Here is a 20,615-nt window from a genome sequence, read left to right on the forward strand (position 1 = left end):
AAAAAAAAAAAACGTTCATGGAATTCAAGTTAAAAAACCCTTGATTCTCGTCTAACCTCCTTATTTTATAATTTTATCAAAGAACTTTGGGTGGAGGAGGTGGGAAAGGAAATAAAAAGAAAGGGAGGGACAAAGGGAACTAGAGAACAGAGTCCATTGTAATGCACTTCACAATTTTTGCCTGGGGCCAGCCTTGTAAAGCAAAGAGAGATGCTAGAGTCTAGTGCTTAGTAAGCAGGCAGGCAAGCAGGCAGGCAGGCAGTACTTAAGTGGCATACTCAAAACTGGTCTACAGCACACCATGCCTGCCTTATTTTTCCAGGGTTTGGCAGCCTTCCCTTTGCAGACTAAAGCTGCAATGCTGCAGCTACCCTTGATGCAGACACAAGTCTGGTAGCTCATCTCAGTACCCTCTGCGACTTTCCTTTCTTCCTCTTTTCAGCTGGTCAAGCAGGGGCTTTCCACCAGAATTGTTTGCTGCTGCTACTTTGCTCTTCCTGATTTTTGCTGAGCCTGAATTCTTGAGCACCCTAGCAGCCATCCTCCAATCCCATGCCCTCATTATTAATGCCAAGGCTTCACTGACTCCAGGACCAGAAGGCAAATACATATGGGATTTACTTCCTTCCTACTTCTGAGCAATCTACATCAGTAGAACCCCCCACAGTGTTTTGTTTTGTACCTTAGACTCTAATATGTGATAATATTGTCCACCATTGTTATCTAGGTTCATGTCTTAGTGCCCTGCTAGACTATAGGCTCCATGAAAACAGAGGATGTGTGCCTTCTGATCTAAACTTTCAATCTCTCCCCCAGCCCATAGATTAGTGTTCTGCACACAGTAATAGCTTAATAAATGTTTTTTTACTAGTCTCAGACCCTTGCTAGCTATGTGATTCTGGGCACATAACCTCTGTTTGTCTCAGTTCCCTCATCTATAAAAATAGGGATAATAATAACATCTACCTCCTAGGGTTGTTGTGAAGTTAAATGAGATAAAATTTGTAAAGTACTTTACAAACCTTAAAGTCCTGTATAAATTCTAGTTATTGTCATTCTTAAATAAGAGACTTGCCATAGTCAGACACAGATATGAGCTGGATTGGCCCTTAGAGATCATCTAACCCTACTCCCTCATTTTACACATGAGGAAACTGAGGCTTGAACAGGAGAAGTGACTTGCTTAAGATCATACAAGCTTTAAGTGGCAGAGCTGAATTCAGCACCTTCCTAGGATTTCACCCAGTGGGGTGGTCTCCCTACAAATCTTTAGTCTGAGTTGAAGACATTCTCCTCATTTTTCTTTCTTTCTAGTCTACAGTGTTTAATGACCATTCTAGGCAAGCTGGCTTAGAATTTAACAACCTTCCTGGATGATCAGGAGTAGCACTGGTTCAACCCATATGTATAATAGAAGCACTAACAGAAGACAGATTTAGGTTTAGTATTTTTTAAAATCCTCTAACAATTAGAGATCTTTGTAAGTGAAAGGAACTATTTTAGGCAGTAGTGAGAGCCCTCCCTGCCATTGTAAAGTTTTAAGTAGAGGTAGCATGAAGTGCAGAGGAAAGACAGCAATTCTGGATAAACTTCCAAGGGTTCAGAGTATACTTATGAGGCTCAAAGGAACTTCTTTGTGGAATGTCAACATAATATAGCAATTTTCTCTAAAATAATGAAGTTAGGCTAAATCAGTGGTGTCAAATTAATCAGCCTCCCAAGTGCTGCAAAGACAAGATTAAAATGCAATTGGGAAATGTTGAACAAAATAAATAAAAATACCATAAAACATAGATAATGTTAATTTGTGGTTTTCTAAGTGATTATGTAGATGGACAGGAAGGATCCATTTCTATCTGAATTTGAAGCCACTAGGCTAGACTTCATCTACTGCGCCACTGGGCAATTAGGTGATACAGTGGATTGAACACAGAGCCTGGAGTTAGGAAGACTCGTTTTCCTGAGTCCAAATCTGGTCTCAGACACTTTACTAGCTGTGTAGCCCTGAGCAAGTCACTGAATCCTATTTGCCTCAGTTTTCTCATCTGTAAAATGAACTGGAGAAGGACATGGTAAACCACTCTAGTGTCTCTGCCAAGAAAACCGCAACTGGAGTCACAAAGAGTCAGATTTGACTGAACAACAGGCTAGATAATTTGTAGGTCTGAATAATAATAGCTAATATTTCGATGGTCCTTTCAAAGTGATTTACGTATTTTTTTTGTTTAGTCCTCTCAACAACCCCATAAGCAGAGGTATAATTATTATCCTCATTTTATGGATGGGGCAATCAAAGCTCTGAGAAAGTATATATCTTCTCCAAGGTCATTGCCGCTAATAAATGTCTGTGGTAGAATTTGAACTCGGATCTTCCTGATTCCAAGTCTGGTGTGCTATCCATGATGCCACCTGGCTGCCTCTGAAGGCTGTGTGTGTATATGTATGCATGTATGTATGTATGTACATATGTGCATATGTGTGTATATATGTTGTATGCACACATATATTTATACATACATACATATATGCACATATATATATATCTATCTTGCTGCCATTGTCAGAGACAGAATATTGATCTTGATTACTTTCTTTATGTTCTTAAATCCAGGCTTGAAAAAATAAATATGACAAATTTCAAAAATTTGGGGAGCCCAGGGGAACATATTCTAATTTTCTTCTTCCCCAAACACAATAATCTCAGATTGTAATAACAATCAAATCACATAATTAACAAGAATTATTAATAAATAAATTAATGAATTAATTGAAAAAGCAACAGTCTCAGAATGTGACTCCCATGGATATCCTGAGTCCATTTCCTTCCATCCGCTCTACTTATCTTGTATATACATAGATATTCACATCTTGTCTTTCCCATTGTGTGAGCTCCTTTGTGATTGTTAGTACTTAGCACAGTAGCTGGCTTGTAGAAAGGATTTACTATTTTCTCTCAGCAAGAGCTCTAAATTCAGAATAAAGAGACTTGAGTTCAAACCTTGTCCGTAACGCTTACTGAGTGAACCCTGTGCAAGTTCCTTCACCTTTCTGAGCCTCAGTTTCCCTATCTGTAAAATGGAGATAACATTCGCACTGCTTCTGTCACAGGGTTATTGGTTATCGTGAGTACCTCTGCACCTTCACCCCAGCATTTATTTCGTGCATCAGCCTTCATGTAGACTGTGTGTCTGAGGATTTACCAGATTGCATGGGAACAGATGATATAGATGGCAAGAAATGGGTATTTGAGGACACTGATTGTCTCAAATCTTTTGCTCACAGACACAACAGTACAAAGGAAGGGAAATTAGAAAGCCAAGGGAAAGAAGTGAAATTCTGTAGTTTTTGATATGTGAATCATTGTGGAGCCTGTGGTTTCTGACTCTTGTAAACTTTTACCTGGAAAAGTTTTCCTCTTTTGTTTTGGGGTTTTTTGTTTTTGTTTTTGTTTTTTTTTTTTTTGCTCACAAACCTGTCTACAGAAATTTCAGTTTTCCTGATTTCTCTGGAAAGATACAGTTTTCCAACTTCAAATCCATTCAATGCAATAAATACTTATTGTAGGCTAGACCCTGTGGTAGGCCCTTCCAGGGACATAGAGACAAATTCCATGAGTTTATTCTGCATTAGACTGAATCAGACAGACATGTAACTCCAATTTTTGGCAGGATATGGTCATCAATCATAAGCATTTGTTAAACACTTATTTTCTGCCAGGCATTGTGCTGGGTACTGGAAACAAAAATAAAAATTAAATAGTTCCTACTCTCAAGGAGCTTACATTCTATGGGAGAGGGAGGGACACATATAGCATGTGCATATATAAATAGATATACAGTAAATATAATGTATTTATTTACAAGTTCTAAAGTGTGACAAATCTATTAATTAACATGGATTCATTAAGCACCTACAGAGTGCTAAACAGAGGCAGTGATGTGGGGTTTGGTGGAAGAAGATCATATCCAGTTTGAGGACAGTAAAGAAAACATCATGAAATAGGTAGAATTTTGGGGTCTCGCAACTGGTTGGGAACTGAGAAGCCCAAGAGCTGATTATTAAATTTTCATTTTGAGCAGTTACACCTTAGACCTCAACAAGTATTGCAAATCAGGGCTTTATATGTTGTTTTGTTGATTGTCCAGACTTAAGAAAGTGATGGAGAGAATATTAACAATGAAGATTAAAATTAAAAGTGTATCATGGCACTTCTTTTTCTTCTTCAGAGAACTAGTTATTAAACATTTACGAACACACTACTGGGTCTAACCCATACCAAAAATAGGAGTTGCCTCTACAAAATCCCTGATAAATGGTCATCCGGTTTTTTCTTGAAGACTATCAGTGATGGAGAACCCCAAAAAAGATGGGAAAGGTTTTGATAGGTGATGATGAAAGGATAGGAAAGAAGAAATATGCCATCGTGTGTAATTGCTACTAGTGTTCAACTCCCGGAGACATCTTTTAGTCCCTGAATGGCTCTCTCTGTTCTACTTACTTCCACCTGAAAAAGCGCATGGGTAAGTATCATTGTTATCATCCTTTTTTCCTCCCAGAGTCAGTGAGGCTGATGACTTTGCACAGCTTTGCCTCACTTAAATCCAATTCACTTGCAAGTCAAGATATCACCCTCTTGATGTCATTGGTCATATTTGAGGATGAAAGACAAACAACAGCTTCCTCCTCCCAGAATTCTTCACACTGAAGGCAGCAATGGACTGGGGTTTAGAAGACCCAGATTTTATTCCCACTCTACCACTACCTTACTGTGTAACTTTGGACAAATGACTTCCCTCCTCTTGATCTCAGCTTCTTCATCTGCAAAATGAGTGAATTGTATTAAATGCAGCTTATACGTTGTCTTTAAGTTTTTGAAGGAATGTCATGTGGAAGAAGGGTTAGACATGTTCTTTTTTCACTCTAGAGATCAGAGGTAGGATCTATTGGTTGTGGAAGTTGCAAAATGGCAGATTTATGATTCATATAGGGAAACACTTTGTAACAATTCAAGCTGTGCAAGAGTGGAAAGGGAGGTTGGACAGCCACTTGTCAGGTATGTTATTGCAGGGATTCCTGCTCAGATGTGATCTGGAATAGCTCATCTCTGTGGTTAATTCCAACTCTGAGATTCTAAAAGTTTGTTTCCTCATGCAAAAGGCCATAAGTTTCCAAATTTCCCCTGTCCTACTGTCTTTGAAGAAAAAAACAACCTTCTTTGATGATTTCAAAGAATTTTAAGTACAAATAATTATAGGAAAGTAGGGAAGCACCTATCTGTTGGCCAGCAAACATTCAGGTCAGTTATACCCAGGAATATTCATGAGTACTTTGGCCTACAAATTAGCTCAATTGAGATTTCTAATTGACTTGCTTTGGTTTTCAGTTTAATATTGTTTGGCCTATGGGACAAGTATAAGGAGAATACAGAATCTTAGAATCTCAGAAATCTAGCCCAACCTCCTCTCCACATTCCTCCTCAAAAATGAAACCTCTACCACATCCTCAAGTAATCATACAATCTTTGTTCAGAGACCTCCACTGATGGAGAACTCACTACTTTCTAACATATTCTGCATTAGAATTATTGCATTGAATTATTTGGAAGTTTTCCCTTAGTGTTGAACTAAAACTTGTTGCCCTGTAACTTCCACATATTGGTCCCATTTCTTTCCCCAAAAAGAAGAAGAAGAAGTCTAATTCGTCTTCCACATGAAACAAGAGGTGGGGTGAGAAGTCACAGCTCATAGTTTGGATACTCTGGCCCTGAGTAATTGAGAGGTAGCCATTTCGAATTTTATTACAGCACTTCAACTTGGAGGATGCCAGAGCTGTAAGGATGGTAGAAATCCAACCTCTTCCTCTTGTGTCTGAGGAAACTTGGGTCATCTTTAAATCTCCATTCTGATACTTATTGCCTCTGACATTGGACAAGTCACCCACAAGTCCCAGGGCCTCAATTTCCTGATCTGTAAATTGACATGGTTGAACTCTATCAGATTGAGAGATGCTTTCAGTTCTAAATGTTATTAATAGAGAGAATCCTTGGATTATGGATCTAGAGATGGAAAGGAACTCAAAGGCCTTCAAATCTATTGATCTAACATGCTCATTTTTCTTGTTGTTGTTGTTCAGCCATCTTTCATCTTCTCCTATTCTTCATGACTTCATTTGGGGTTTTCTTGGCAAAGATACTGAAGTGTTTTTGCCATTTCCTTCTCCAGCTCTTTTTACAGAGGAAGAAACTGAGGAAAACAGGGTTAATTGACTTTCCCAAGGTCACACAGCTAGTAAGTGTCTGAGGCCAGATTTGAACTCAGAAAAACTCATCTTTTTTACTTTAGGCCTGGCACTCTTATCCACTGAGTCACCTATACTGTTACAATCATAAAATCAAAATTTAGTTAGATTTTTTTTCTTGAAGTATCTAATTGATCAAATTTCTATGCCAACCTGAGAGGTATGCTCTTTTCCACAATCTTCAAAGTAGTTCTGTTCAATTCTCCTATAGAAACCATGGCAGTTGCTGTGATTTTTCACTTTTTCAGAAAACTCATCATTGGTCAATTGAGTGGTAAGGATTGTGAGATGATGACTAAATACTAGGGCGTCAAATTCATTTGGATATTTATTGAAGAAATAAAGGTTTCCAAGAAGAAAAAATAAGAATAAGAAGAAATAAGGGTTCTGAGAAAGAGCAATGGTCTCTTGCTTGCAAGACCTCATCCAGAATCTTGTTACCCCCATCAATGGCATTCATCTTGTGTTTGTCTTCCCATTGTTTTTGATAGGCCAAAATGTGTTTCAAATTCCAAAGATAAGACAACCCACATCTGTAGTGAATGAATGCTCTCCCTTATATTAGCTTCATTACATCACTGTAGAAACGACTCTGTTGTCAATAGCATATTGTTGACTGATTCCATTTGGTTTTCATTTCTGCTTTTTGGCTTTATTTATCCCATTAGTAATGGGGTGAGGATGGCCTTTGGCTTTTATGAATTGAACTATCAGACCAAATTCTGATACTATTGGATTTCCCACATGAATAAAAGATACTTTACCAGATGGAGAAAGGTATTCTGCATCTTTGCTCCATAAATTATTTTGATGGGTAGATTGCACAAATACAAAAAGGTCTGAACAATAAGAGAAGAAACATTATTAGAAATTAATTGACTCGTCTCAGCTGTTGATACAGTATGACTTTGCCAGGCCAAGGGAGATAAATGTTTTAGCCACCAGGGACAGGCTGGCTGTTTGGATTGAGTAAGCTACTGCTTTTGTTCTTGTTAGTGTGTCACTTAGTTATGTCTGACTCTCCATGACCCTATTTGGGGTTTTCTTGGCAAAGGTACTGGAGTGGTTTGCCATTTCCTTCTCTAGTTCATTTTATACATGAGGAAACTGAGGCAAACAGGATTAAGTGACTTGCCTAGGATCACACAGTGAGTTAAGTATCTGAGGCAGGACTTCAACTTATGAAGATGAGTCTTCCTGCCTCTACGCCCAGCGCTCTATCCACTGTGCCACCTAGCTGCCTTAAATCACTATTGCCTTTACCCTTTCTTTACTTCTTCTCTGCCAAGTCCACCCCTGTCCTCTAGGTCTTTTCTTTTAAATGAACTGTTACCAAATCACATACATGTGCACACACATATATCCTATAGTTGTGCAGTTGATTTTTCTTTCTTTCTTTCTTTGGTGGATGGTATTTTATTTTTTTCCAAATGCATATAAAGATAGTTTTCAACATTTTTTTTACAAGATTTTGAATTTCAAGTTTTTTTTTTTACTCCCTCCCTCCCATTCCTCCCTAAGCAAGATGGAAAGCAATCTGATATAGGTTATACATGTGCAATCATGTAAACATATTTCCACATTAGTCATATTGTGAAAGAAGAAACAGAACAAAAGGGAAAAGCCACAACCCTCCCCCCCCCACCAAAAAAAAAGTGAAAATAGTATGCTTTGATCTACATTCATACTCCATAGTTCTTTCTCTGGATGTGAATAGCATTTTCCATCACGAGTCTTTTGGAATTGTCTTGGACAATTGTATTGCTGAAAAGAGGTAAAACTATCATAGTTGATCATTGAACAATGTTGCTGTTACTGTGTACAATGTTTCCTTGGTTCTGCTCACTTCGCTCATTATCAGTTCATGTAAATCTTTCTAGGTTTTTCTGAAATCTACCTGCTCATCATTTCTGCAGTTGATTTTTTAACCCCAGTACAGACCTTTACATTTATTTCCATTTAAAATGTTATCATGGATGAACGATAACTGAATGAAAAAAAAACATTCATTAGGCACTTACTATGTGGTAAAGCACTTTGCCTTTGGGGATATAATCACTGAGAATAAGACAACTCCTTGCTCTCAAGGCATTTATATTATAATATAAAGGGGAAGACAATGCATATATGAGAATAGTGACCTTAGACACCCCAGTCTGAGTAGCCACAGGGATGGTGAATGAATTTCTAGACCAGGGGTGGGGAACCTGCAGCCTCAAGGTCATATGTGGCCCTCTGGGTCCTCAAGCATGGCGCTTTGACTGAATCCAGGATTTGTTCTGTGAAATTTGGATTTGAAGCCTCAAGGCTGCAGGTTACCCACCCCTGATCTAGTTCAACCACCTAATTTTATTGATGAGGGAACTGAGGCCTGTATCCAAGACATATTCCACTATGCCAACCCTGCCTCCTGGATGTAAGTGATGTTTCAGAAAGATGAGTCTGGTGAGATAAAAAATGGTTTGAGACAAGAAAAGACTGGAAGGAGGGAGCCAACCCAGTTAGGAGGCATTTGAACTCCCACATCAGGTACTTGTGATGGTAAGAATAGGAATAATAGTAATAACAATACTACTAATAATAATTCACCTTTACATAGAGTTTTAAGTTTGGCAAAGTGCTTTTCTTGATTTATTCTAGGGAAAAGGCAGTGCAAGTATTATCTCCATTTTACAGAGAAGGAAATTGAGGTTCATGGAAGATAAATGACTTTTACCCACCATTACACAAATAGTCAAGGGAGAATTGGAACCCTAGTCTTCTGACGCTAAATCTAGCACTCTTTCCCATATAGTCTGCTGTCTTTTCAGTGAAAGTCCAATGTAAGACATGACATCTGATGCCCAATTCTATGTCCCTAAGAAGGTGCCTAGATCACTATCATTAAGGTATTCTTGCGGTATTCCAAATGCCCTTCTCTCCTAAAATCGACATAGACCCTGGATGCTCCATACAAAACATTTTATGTTTAGTGTGAGACTATCAGTTCGTCAAAATACATTAGAAAAACCACTGCTTTCCCCAGCCCATGACTTTCTAATTCCTGTCTTTGCCCCTCAGTTCCTCAAGATTCCTTTCCTCCAGGAAGTGTTTTCAGATTAACCTTGCTGAGCTCTGATTGATCTCCCCTTTATTCTGTATTACTTCAACATTTATATATTCATGGGATTTAGAGCTGGGAGGCTACAGGGCAGCTAGTGGACAGAGCACTGGGCCTGGAGTCAGGAAGACTCATCTTCCTGAGTTCACATCTGGCCTCAGGCACTTACTAGCTTTGTGACCCTGGGCAAGTCACTTAACCCTGTTTGCCTCAGTTTCCTCATCTGTAAAATGCACTGCAGAAGGAAATAGCAAAACCACTCCAGTATCTTTGCCAAGAAAACTTCAAATGGGGTCACGAAGAGTCAGACACAACCAAACAACAACATGATATACTGTGCTCATTTTACAAATGAGGAAATTGAGTTTCAGAGAAAGAAAATGACTAGGTTAGTACATCATACAGCTACTAGTAGTAAATATCACCAGCAGGATTTGAACCCAGGCCTTCTGACTCTTCATTTAATGCTCATGGGATAACAGGCTTTAGAGCATGAAGGATACTTAGAAGCCATTTAGTCCAACTTCCAATATTTTTCCTTCCTTTAAAATAAGTAAATTTAATTTTTTATATTAAAAATGAAGAAACTGAGGCCTCAGAGAGAAATGACTTACCCCAAAGTGGTAAAGTGAGATTTAAATTCAGGTCTTTTGATTCTAAATCCAGGGCTCTTTTCATTACACTGTGTTGCCTCCTATTCACTTGTATCCTATTATTTTGTATTTAGAAAAGTCAGCATGAAGTGGAAGTGACTGTGTTTTCAAAGCTTCTGTCATGGAAGGCAATTTCTGGCAGACTTTGGGTCTCAAGGCCCATCCATAACATTGTTTCTAGTTTGAGGATCAATCTAAGATTGGAGAGGCTCGTTACCAACCAAGTTATGAAATGTTTTGGCTATGGCAACTGCTGAAACTATGACCTAAGGTGTAGTGGCCAGACCAGCGATGTCACAAATTTTTTAAAGTCTTTTTCTTTCTTTCTTCCTTTCTTCCTTTTTTCTTTCTTTCTTTCTTTTCTTCCTTCTTTTTCTTCCTTCCTTCTTCCCTTCTTCCTTTCTGTCCGCCTTTTTTTCTTTCCTTTTTTCTTTCTCTTTCTCCTCTCTCCCCTTCCTTTCTTTCTTTCTTTCCTTCCTTTCTCTCTCTCTCTCTTTTCTTCCTTCTTACCTTCTTTCTTTCCTTCTTTATTTCTCAAACTAGACTTGTGATTTTACTCATGTAGGGAATTCCTACTGAGGAGCTGCCTCTACCAATGCAGATCAACACCACCCCTGTGACCTAGAGCCTTAGAGAGGTACTGTTAGAGGCACTAAGAGGTTAAGTGACTTGCCTAGGGTCATACAACCAGTAAGGATCAAAGGAGTCATTCTGACTCCAATGCCGTCTCCCTATCCACTATACCACACTACTCACTGAAGTTTGTTGCTTTGTAATTATCTTCAAAATAAAGTGGGGTGGGAGGGGGTGAGGCATATTTTATATTCCCTAAGCAAATTGCATATTGTCCCAGAACAGAGATAGTCTTGCCTAATTCATTTCTGTTCCCATCACAGGATCTAGGGAATTACTGGACACAGAATGGATGCTCAATAAATGAGGGTTTATTACTTTTTTTCAGCTTTCTTTTAATCCTGCTAACTTCTCTTTGCACATTTAAACTAGAAGGAAAAGGCTCCTTTCTCCCTTCAGTAATGCTATTGTCACATGATAGCCTTGTGAACATGCTCATAAAATAATACTTTCATCTAACACTTAACTGCTCAAATTCTCTATAAAAAGGAAAAGAGAAGCTAGTCCCAGAACCAGATAAACAATACATACATAAACAATACACACAATGACAATAACAATGCAAATGAAAAGAAAAGTAACACCAAAAAGAAACTGAATACCACCTAATTACAGTGCTTAAAGTTGGCTCTAAAGAAGAAATATGCAAATGTACCTCACTCCTTTCTCTGTAGAAGTGGGAGACTACCTACCGGTGTGGAACTCTGCATATACTGTTGGACTTAGCGGCTGGGTTGGTTAGTTTTACTGAAGCTTTCTGCTTTGCTACAGAGAGTCTCTGGGAGGGTGAGAAAGGAGGAATGAATTGGAAAACAAGGGTAGTGCAAAACCAAAAGATATCAATATTTTTTTTTTTAAAAAGAAGAGTTAGTCGAGAGTAGCAATACTGCATGTCAAAGAGAACGTAATTAAAAGCAGATACCGCTGGGAGAAAAACACATCTGTGACTGCTAGACTTCAGAAAGTTCTCTGACAGGAACTCTAGAAAGTGGTTCAGATTTCCTGGACAGAACATTTCCTGCATATATCTTTTTGTTGTTGAATTGTTTCAGTTGTAACCTCCCCATGAAAACTACAATCTTAGGGACAGGAAGGGAAAATCATGAGATCTCGAGGCAGGAAGAAACTATTTCATCTCTTTCCAGTGCTATCACCTGGACCCCACTTAAATCATCCCAAATGACTGGACTTATTTAACTCCCAAGATCTTGCCAGGATGAGCCTCCAGAGACCCCTCTTTTCCATCATCTCAACTGCTTGTCATTTGCACCATTTCTAAGACCAAGTACCACAAACAACATAATACTCACGTCAGAGTCCAACAAGCCTCTTCTGAAAAGAAAAGAACCACCCAGTCCTCTGCATCAGCTTCTTCTCTGGCTACCGTCCAGTTTCTTCAAATACTTGTAGCCAAAGAAGGAAGGGAGGGAAAGGGTCTAAAAACCTTTATAAGTTTGAAGGTTAAGGTCTCTCACATAGCGTGCAAGTGGGTGTTCCTACTCCTACTAGGCTTTAGACAAGAATGTACTAAAAAAAAAAAAAAAATTAAAACTCAGAACTGCCCCTTTACCACCAGACCCAACCTCTTTTCATTTCACTTTCATATTGAAAGCAACTGTACTGAGAATGCAAAGCCAAAAAAAAAAAAAAAGGAAGAAAAAAAAGATAGAGAAAAAAACAGTTCCTGCCCTTAAGGAGCATGCATTCCACTGGAGGGATGCAAAGTGTATAAAGAAATTTTAGAGAAGGATCAAGAACTAACAACTGGGGGAATTTGATTAAGAAAGACCGTGGGAGCTTGTCCACTTCTAGGGAGTTGGCGTGAGGTCTTTGCTTTTTCCTTGATGGCTATGTCTGACTGTAGTCAGGTGGTGAAGCAAGGTAGAACTGTGGATGATGATATTTAAAGTTGAATGGACCCTTTGGAGGCGATCCTCCTCCTCTCAATTGACATAATAGAATCGTAGATTTCAAGCTGGGAGGAACCTCAGATGTTATCTAGACCCAAGCCTCTCATTTTACAGTTGAGGAAACTGAGGCTCAGAAAAGCTGAGTAATTTTCCCAAGGTCACACAGGTGGTAAGTGGCAGCACTGGGATTTGAATCCAGGCTCACTGACTTCAAATTCAGAATACTCTTTTCATTTTGCTGTGATACCTCTCATCAAAAGTCTCTCAGTTCGAGACTTCTACAAAATTGGTACTCAGGAAAATGATACAATCATGAGCTTTGTTTTTATGTGACACAGTAAACAGGAAAAAAGCGTATACATCCTATGGCAATATAAACAGAGGTTTGTCCCCACATGCAAGAAACTCCCCAGCCGGAAGGAGGGAATATGTGTTGGGAAAGGAACATACTCAAAGTTGGGGTTTAGGTGGTAAGATTATATACCTTAAGAATGGACTTGGTTAAGAATAGGCAATCAGTGTCAGATGTAGGAGAGGGCATTCCTTAATCAGACCCAAATGTGGTGGAAAATTTCTTGGGGTCCCTTATTGATACCAGGTTTGGGCAGGAATTTCTTTATCAAGACCACAAACTGGTGGGAGGATCTAACATTAACCAAGGCAGCAGAAACAGAATGACTCAAGGCCCTGCAGCAGGTCAAGAATTAGTCCCATCAAAAACTTCAAATCTGCCCAACAGTTAACAATGGAAAAGTACAAACTGTTTTGCCTTTATGAGCACTAGGACCACTTAGCCTAAGTAACTCCATATTGGAGCCTTATCATTATAATAAGACATCAGATTGTAATTAAGATGTCAAATAATAAAAAGTTAATAATTATCACAGTCTTTGTCCTCAAGGAGTTTACAGTCAAATGCAGATGACACAAAGACAACTACATACAAAATAAATTGTAGATAATCAACAGAGGGAAGACACTAATGGGAATGGTAATTGAAAAAGGCTTCTTGCAGCAGGTATGCATCATACAGGTAGTAGGTAGTGAACTTAGATCCTCTGACTTCAAATCCAGCACCCTTTTTTTTTTTAGGCAATTGGGGTTAAGTGACTTGCCCAGGATCACACAGCTAGTAAGTGTCAAGTGTTTGGCTGAGGACAGATTTGAACTCAGGTCTTCCTGACTTCAGGGCCAGTGCTCTATGCACTGCACCACTTAGCTGCCGCATCACCCTTTTCAATACACCAGATTGTTTCTCATATTGTAGTTTATATACTCTTTGCCTCCTTGATGGGGTAGAATGTAAAGGTAAGACCCCAAATAAGCAAGTATGCACCATGAATGATGGTGCCTTTCATCTTACTTATTACTCTTTTATGAATTTGTCTCTAAGACTCACTATCTCCCCTCCCTGCTCTTCACTTTCCTCTTTGTAAACTCCTCCTTCCCCAGCTTTACATATGCGTCTATTCCTTTTCTCTTCTCTCAATCCTGTTTCCTTACATCCTGTTCCCAACTTTATGTCACTTCTTCCCTTCCTGAGAAGCAGCACATTCACTGAAGACAGAAAAAGCCCTAGACAGAGAGTGAGAGAGAGACACACACACACACACACAGAGACAGAGACAGAGAGAAAGACAGACAGAGAGATAGAGACAGAGAGAGACAGAGACAGAGAAACCCAGAGAGAGGACTTGTGTTTGAATCCCTGATATATTTATCACCTGAGTGACAATGGCCAAATCACTTCATTTCTGTCTTCATAGTTTCCTCATCTATGAAATGGGGGCTTTGACTAGATAATCTCTAAAGTCCCTTCCATCTCTAATTTTATGAAATGATATCATGGCTCTGGTACATTTTGGGAGGATTTTCTTCCTCTTTTGTCTCATAGCTCCCACCCAGAAACTCTGAGTCACTGTCTGGATGGTACCCCTATACTATACTACACTATACTATACTATCCTGGTGGTATTCTTGTTTGTCCTCAGTTTTTGAAGAGGACCAATGACACCATGGGGTGATGTCTTAACTTGTGCATAAATTGTATTTAAGTGAGGCAGAGGTGCACAAAATCATCAGCCTGGCTCTCTCCTCTAGAGTCAAAGAAGTCCAGTGGCAGGACAAAAGTCAAGACAACTGGCGATGGCCCTGGATGCAGGGGATGACATTGGCGGCTTCAAGTCTGACCAAGCTCTCACAGTTCCATAGTATATGCTTCAGCCGCCTTCATGGCCATTGGAACACATTGTTCTCGTCTGCCCATTCTGCCAGGAGAAGTCTTCACATGCTTGGGATAGACATTCTCCTAACTCACTGATGGGTTTGAAGCCTTTCAGTTACCCTCCACCTGGTTTAGTCCATTTACTAAGATGGTTTTTTGCCAGGGTGTGGCTGCTGAGCATGCTACAGCTTCTTGGAGCTACAAATAAGGGTTAGGTGACAGGTGGATACCAAAGATGGATGAACAACCCGGAAAAGGGCTCAGCAAGCCCTGTCCTAAATACCCCATATACCCCAATCTCTCCTGGTACACTGAGATTGACTCTACTCTTAAGTACACATTGAAAATGTTATAGAGTAAGGAGAACAAAAAAGAAGGACCATTATAGTCCAAGGATGTAAGTGAATTCCCTGAGTCCCTTGTAGTCTGGAAAATTAGGTCTGCTTTTGGTGGAAATTTCTTCCTCAGCAAGTCCTTTCTTAGACTTGGCAATACCCTGTTGCTCCTTTGGGGTAACATTTCTCTTGTTTGATGGCCACACAGATACACACATACGTAGACACCCCTGCCTTCCTGCCAGTTATGATAGTTTCATAGCATAGCCGGCCAATCAGTTTCTCAAGCCAGGCTGGGGACCATCTTTTAGCATACTCCAATCATTCTGTCCTCTCCTCAAGTTCCATATTGGGGAGGGGGAAGGGAATCAATTCCTCCAGAGTTCTCTTCTCCCATTGTTTTTTACTACTGTCTTTCTGCAGAGGACCTTTATCCTTTTCCCAGCTTATTTGGTTTCTCCCAATTACCAATCCCACTCATCATTATTCATAAATCTTTGAGCCAACAAACTTAATTTTTTCTGAGTTATTCAAACTGGAGAGGGAAGAGAAAAGGACAGATAGTCCAACATTTGCTGGATCCTCAGAATTAGTCTGTATTTCCAGGAGTTCTCTAGACTACTTAATGTCAAACTCAAATCGAAATGGGATAGGTGCTAAACCATACATAAGGATCCCTGCAGGTTGCATTTTGGCTTAGTTTTAAAATGTAATATGGTTTATATTTAATTGAATTTTTATTTATTTTGTTAAATATTTCTCAGTTATGTTTTAATCTGGTTCCTGCCACTCTCAAGAATGTTGAGGATTTGCATGAAGTCCGCTTGACACTTCTGCTGTGTATCAGGCAGGACCAAGAAAGGGACAGACTGCTAGGACAATTTCAAATTGAAAGAGGTGGAGAAAAAAAGCGTGATACTGGGAAAACAGAAGTGGGTTTGGTGTAGGGATTCAAATTTTTGCTTGACCAATGTAACTTTGGTGCAAACAAAATGATCTTTGAGTCTTAATTTCCACATATATATATATATATTTAATTTCCATACACACACACACATATATATGTGTATATGTGTATATATATATATATATATATATATGTAAAGAGAGAGAGAGAAAGAGAGAGAGAAAGAGAGAGAGAGAGAGGTAGTGGGGGAGGGAGTGATAAGGGAGAATGGATCAGATTAAATGATCTCCAAGGTCCTTTTTAGTTCTAAATCCAATGATTTTATGACCTGGTATCCCCCAGTTTAAACTCACATTCCTGATGTTGGTACAGGTATTGGACTGATCCCAGGGTTGGAGAAGCATGTGGGAGAGGATAGCAAATCACGATAATATCTGACCTTATTCATTCAACAAGCATCTATTAAGCTCCTACTATGTGCCAGGCACAGATAATAATAACTGATATTTATACAGCACTCTAAAGTTTGCAATTTGCTCAATACATTTGAACCTCGCAACAATCTTGTGAGATAGATATGACAGGTGTTATTCCTATTTTACAGATGAGGACACTTACTGGGCCTCAGAGATGTTGTGGGCCAAGCAGTTAGTGGCACTGGGTTGGATTGAGTAGAATCCCTGAACTCCCACACCATCAGTTTGGGCTTTTGTGAGCCAGGATGTTGTAGAGCAGATCTGGAATAGCTTGAGCTAATTCTGCCCCCGGGTGGATTGACCTGAGACCCAGTTGTGGACCCTTTGGGAGAGGGATGTATAAAGATAGCTCAGAGACTCTTGTGACGAGGTCCTGAAACCCTAGGGAACTTCCTGCTTTTACCTGAGAGAGTTGGCTTTACTAAATGTGTTTTTATTAGCGGAATTAATCATATCCACCCTCAAGCTTTTAGTCTGCCTTTGTACCAGATGTAAAAGCACAACTTGATAGGGGTTAAGTGATTTACTTATTGTCACACAACCAGGAAGTGTCAGAGGCAAGGTTTGAATTCATCATCACAGAATCATGGTTAGGATAGATTTAGAGTTGTAAAGAACCATGGAGGTCATCTGTCCAGCTTCCTCATTTGATAGATGAGGAAACAGTCCCACAGAGGAGGTGACTTGTCTAAGGACATCCAGAAAATAAGTGTCAGAGCAAAGATCTGAACCCAGGTTCTCTGATTCTATTCATCTTTCTTCTATACCACACAGCCTTACTAACAGGTATTCTGGATTCCCAGACCAGCCCACTAACTATTGCCTCAGGATGTGTTCTTGTCAGGTCCTCGCTGTCCAGGGTAGCAAGGCTAAATTGCCCTATCGGCCATTCCACGTCCCATGGAGCACCCTCAGGGTTGCTATTCCTGGTTTTGGACCATGTTGGGGTTTTCTCCTTATAGAGGAAGGGTATGGGTCCAGTAGCAGTTTCTCTTGATGTTAAGCCAGAAAAAAAAAATGTTTCACAAGGACAGGAAAATGCCAAGATAGAAAGAGAAGGTAAAAGTATCTGTCTTAATCTGTTTCTTAATTTACGCTTCCCTTCACCTAACACAGGATTAAAATCCCACCTTTTGAGGGAATGATTTCTTGGGGCCTTAGAAGGTTTCTTTGGTCTTCAAGAGTTCCCTATTAAAAATGCAAACAGCCTAATTAGGGATAACTCATTAAGGCAGCCATCAGCTAACAATTTCAATGCTAGCTGATAACATTTCTTAAGGTAACAGGAAATGGGCTGGAAGAAACTGGAGGAGTTGGAGGGCTGGGGATGGATAGGGGAAAAAATGCCAAAAGGAGAGAGAGATGTGAAAACATGCACCAAAGCAATGCTACCCAACTTTGCCAATTTTGAAATTTCTCCAAGAGCTTACTCTGCTTATTAGCTTTCCTTCCCCAATTCTCCTGCAAGATGATCTGATATTATTATCCCCATTTTGCAGATGAGTAAACTAAAGTATCCAGATCAAATGACCTTTCCTATGTCAGAGTATGGTTTAGAGGAATGAGTACACAATTTGACATCAGGAGGTCCTGGGTTCAAGTCCTGACTCAACACTTACTAGCTCTGTGACCCTGAGCAAGTCTTAGATATAAGATCATAGAATCTAATAGTTGGAATGAATGTTAGAAGCCTTTTAGTCTAATACATGTACATGACCAAGCATCCCTTCTACAGCAGCTCTGATAAGTGGTTATCCAACATTTGCTTAAAAACCACCAATGAGGTCGGAACCCATTCTCTGGAGATAGCCCTACTTTTAAATAGCTTTGATGGTTTCAAAACTTCTAGTTGCTTTTTCCCTTATATGTCTTAATCTCCCTTCGGTAGCTTCTACCCAATGCACCTAGTTCTTGCCTCTGGGACCAAGCAGTACACGTCTACCCTTCTCCATCTGGCAGCCCTTTAAATACTTGAAGATGGGAGGGTTTGGGGAGAAAGATAATGAATTTTGTTTCAGTCACATGTTGAGCTTGAGCTGCCTTAGAGAGATATCTAATCTAAGATGTGCAAAGGCAATTTGTGATATGGGACTAAAACTCGGCAGAGAGAGTAGGGTTGGATAAATATATATGTATGTGTGTGTATATTTGTATATAGGTATGTAGGTAGATATGTATGTAGTATACACATGTATATTATATGTGTATACATACATATGTTATATGTGTATGTATATATATTTGGGAATCATTTACATAAAGATGATCATCACTTTCTCATGACTACTCTTTCCTTGCTAGGTTTTCATGATGATACGGAGAGGTTAGGAAGGATAAGTATTGAGAAAAAGGACATCAGATTTGGTAATTAAGATGTCACTGGTAACTTTGGAGAGAACATTTTCTGTTGAATAATGAGGTCAGATGACAGATAACTGAGAATTTAAAAGAGACAAGGAGGAGAAGTAAATGGAAACCCTAAACACACATGACTTTCTTTCTTTTAGGAGCATATAGCAAGTTTGTTTGATGAAAACAAAGAGCAAATAGGCCAAAGAGGACATATGGTGAGGGTTGGAAGTAAGGATGTTGGTAACCCTGAAAATGTAATTAGTTGCTTCAGGGCAAGAGGATGATTTTCACACTGAGAAAGTAAGGGGGTTCTTGTGGAAAGGGGAGTTGTTCTCAGCCATTCAGCACCATCTGGCCTATGTTTCATAGTTGATACAGCCATTGCTGTGCTCATGCCCTGCCACCAACACTTCCACTTCTTCCTCTGTCATCTTCTCACTCAGGCTGATGAGGTTGTGTTGTATGTTAGCCCCTCTGACTGTGCTATTCTTTTCCTTATCAAACACCTGAAGCCCTTCTACGTAGTCTTCATATGTGCCCTGGTCCTTACTCTTTGCTATGCTCTGCAGTATTGGCAGAAAGTGTTTAAAGTCTTCACATTCATCTCATCACTCTTGGGATTCCCTAAGACCTTGAGTACCTTAGCATTGGTAGGGACCTGGTCAACGGCTCACATCATGTTGTCACACTGGTTGTATAAGATCTTTCCATGCCCTGTTTGGTAAAACAGCTGGAAGGCCTCCTTGAACTCTGCTATCTGACCCTCCATGAAGTCATACATCTTAGCCATGCAGCTCACTCGTACTGCTGCTGCTGTATCCACGCATGACTTTCTTAAGGAGTTCATCTGAGAGAGCAGGGAGACATATGGTATTATAGCTGGAGGGGATGGTCTAATTAAGTGATGATATTTTGAGGATGAGGGAGAAATGGGCATGTTTGTAGGCAGCAGGAAAGGAGCTAGTAGATGCAGATACATTGAAGATGGGAGAAAAAAGGGAAGATGGTGGGAGGCAAATGGCCAGAGAAAATGGGAGGAATTGAAATCAAGGTTGCATATAGAAGGATTGACCTTAGTAAGGAAAATGGATCACCTCTTTATGTGAATAAGAAGTGAAGGAAGAAATAGTGGGGGAAGAAGTCTGAGTGGTATGAGATAAGGAAAATAGAAGAGAGACCTCTTGGAGAATATTTAGGTTGCAGTTCACTAAGACCCTCACATCTTTTTCATATGCCCTGTTGTCTATTCATTTCTCACATCCTGTACTTGTAAAATTGATTCTTTAAAACCAAGTGGAAACCTTCATTCATGTCGGTTAAAATTTGTTATTCAGTTTGGCCTACCATTTTAACCTGCTTAGATCTTTTTGGATTTTGTCTCTGTCATCAAACATGCTACCTATTCCTTCCAGATTCATATCATTTACAAAATCATTAATTAAGACATCTATTCCCTCATGCAAGTCTTAGAGTTAAAAGGTTGATTAGTACAGGGCCAAGAACAAATCACTAGATCTGCCTCCAAGGTGATAGCAACGCATTAGTGGCTACTCTTTGGGTCTAGTCATTCAATCAGTTTTAAATTCACCTAACTGCACTATCATCTAGCCTATGTTTCTCCATCTTTCCCAAAAGTATAGCATGAAGGACTTTGTAAAAATTCTTTGTTCTACTGAGCCTCAGTTTCCACATCTATAAAAGGGACATAGTAATATTGGCACTACCTAC

General features: G+C 39.5%; 2 pseudogenes; both read right to left on the reverse strand.

Moving 5' to 3' along the window:
* The window catches only part of LOC114043847, a 10,342-nt pseudogene extending 3,019 nt beyond the window's left edge, over nucleotides 1–7,323 (reverse strand).
* An 11,920-nt stretch (nucleotides 7,324–19,243) lies between these two features.
* Nucleotides 19,244–19,668, reverse strand: LOC114043848 (annotated as a pseudogene).
* Nucleotides 19,669–20,615: the final 947 nt, after the last annotated feature.

The sequence above is a fragment of the Vombatus ursinus genome, unplaced genomic scaffold, assembly GCF_900497805.2.
Source record: "Vombatus ursinus unplaced genomic scaffold, bare-nosed wombat genome assembly UNPS02014770.1, whole genome shotgun sequence".
Lineage (NCBI taxonomy): Eukaryota > Metazoa > Chordata > Mammalia > Diprotodontia > Vombatidae > Vombatus > Vombatus ursinus.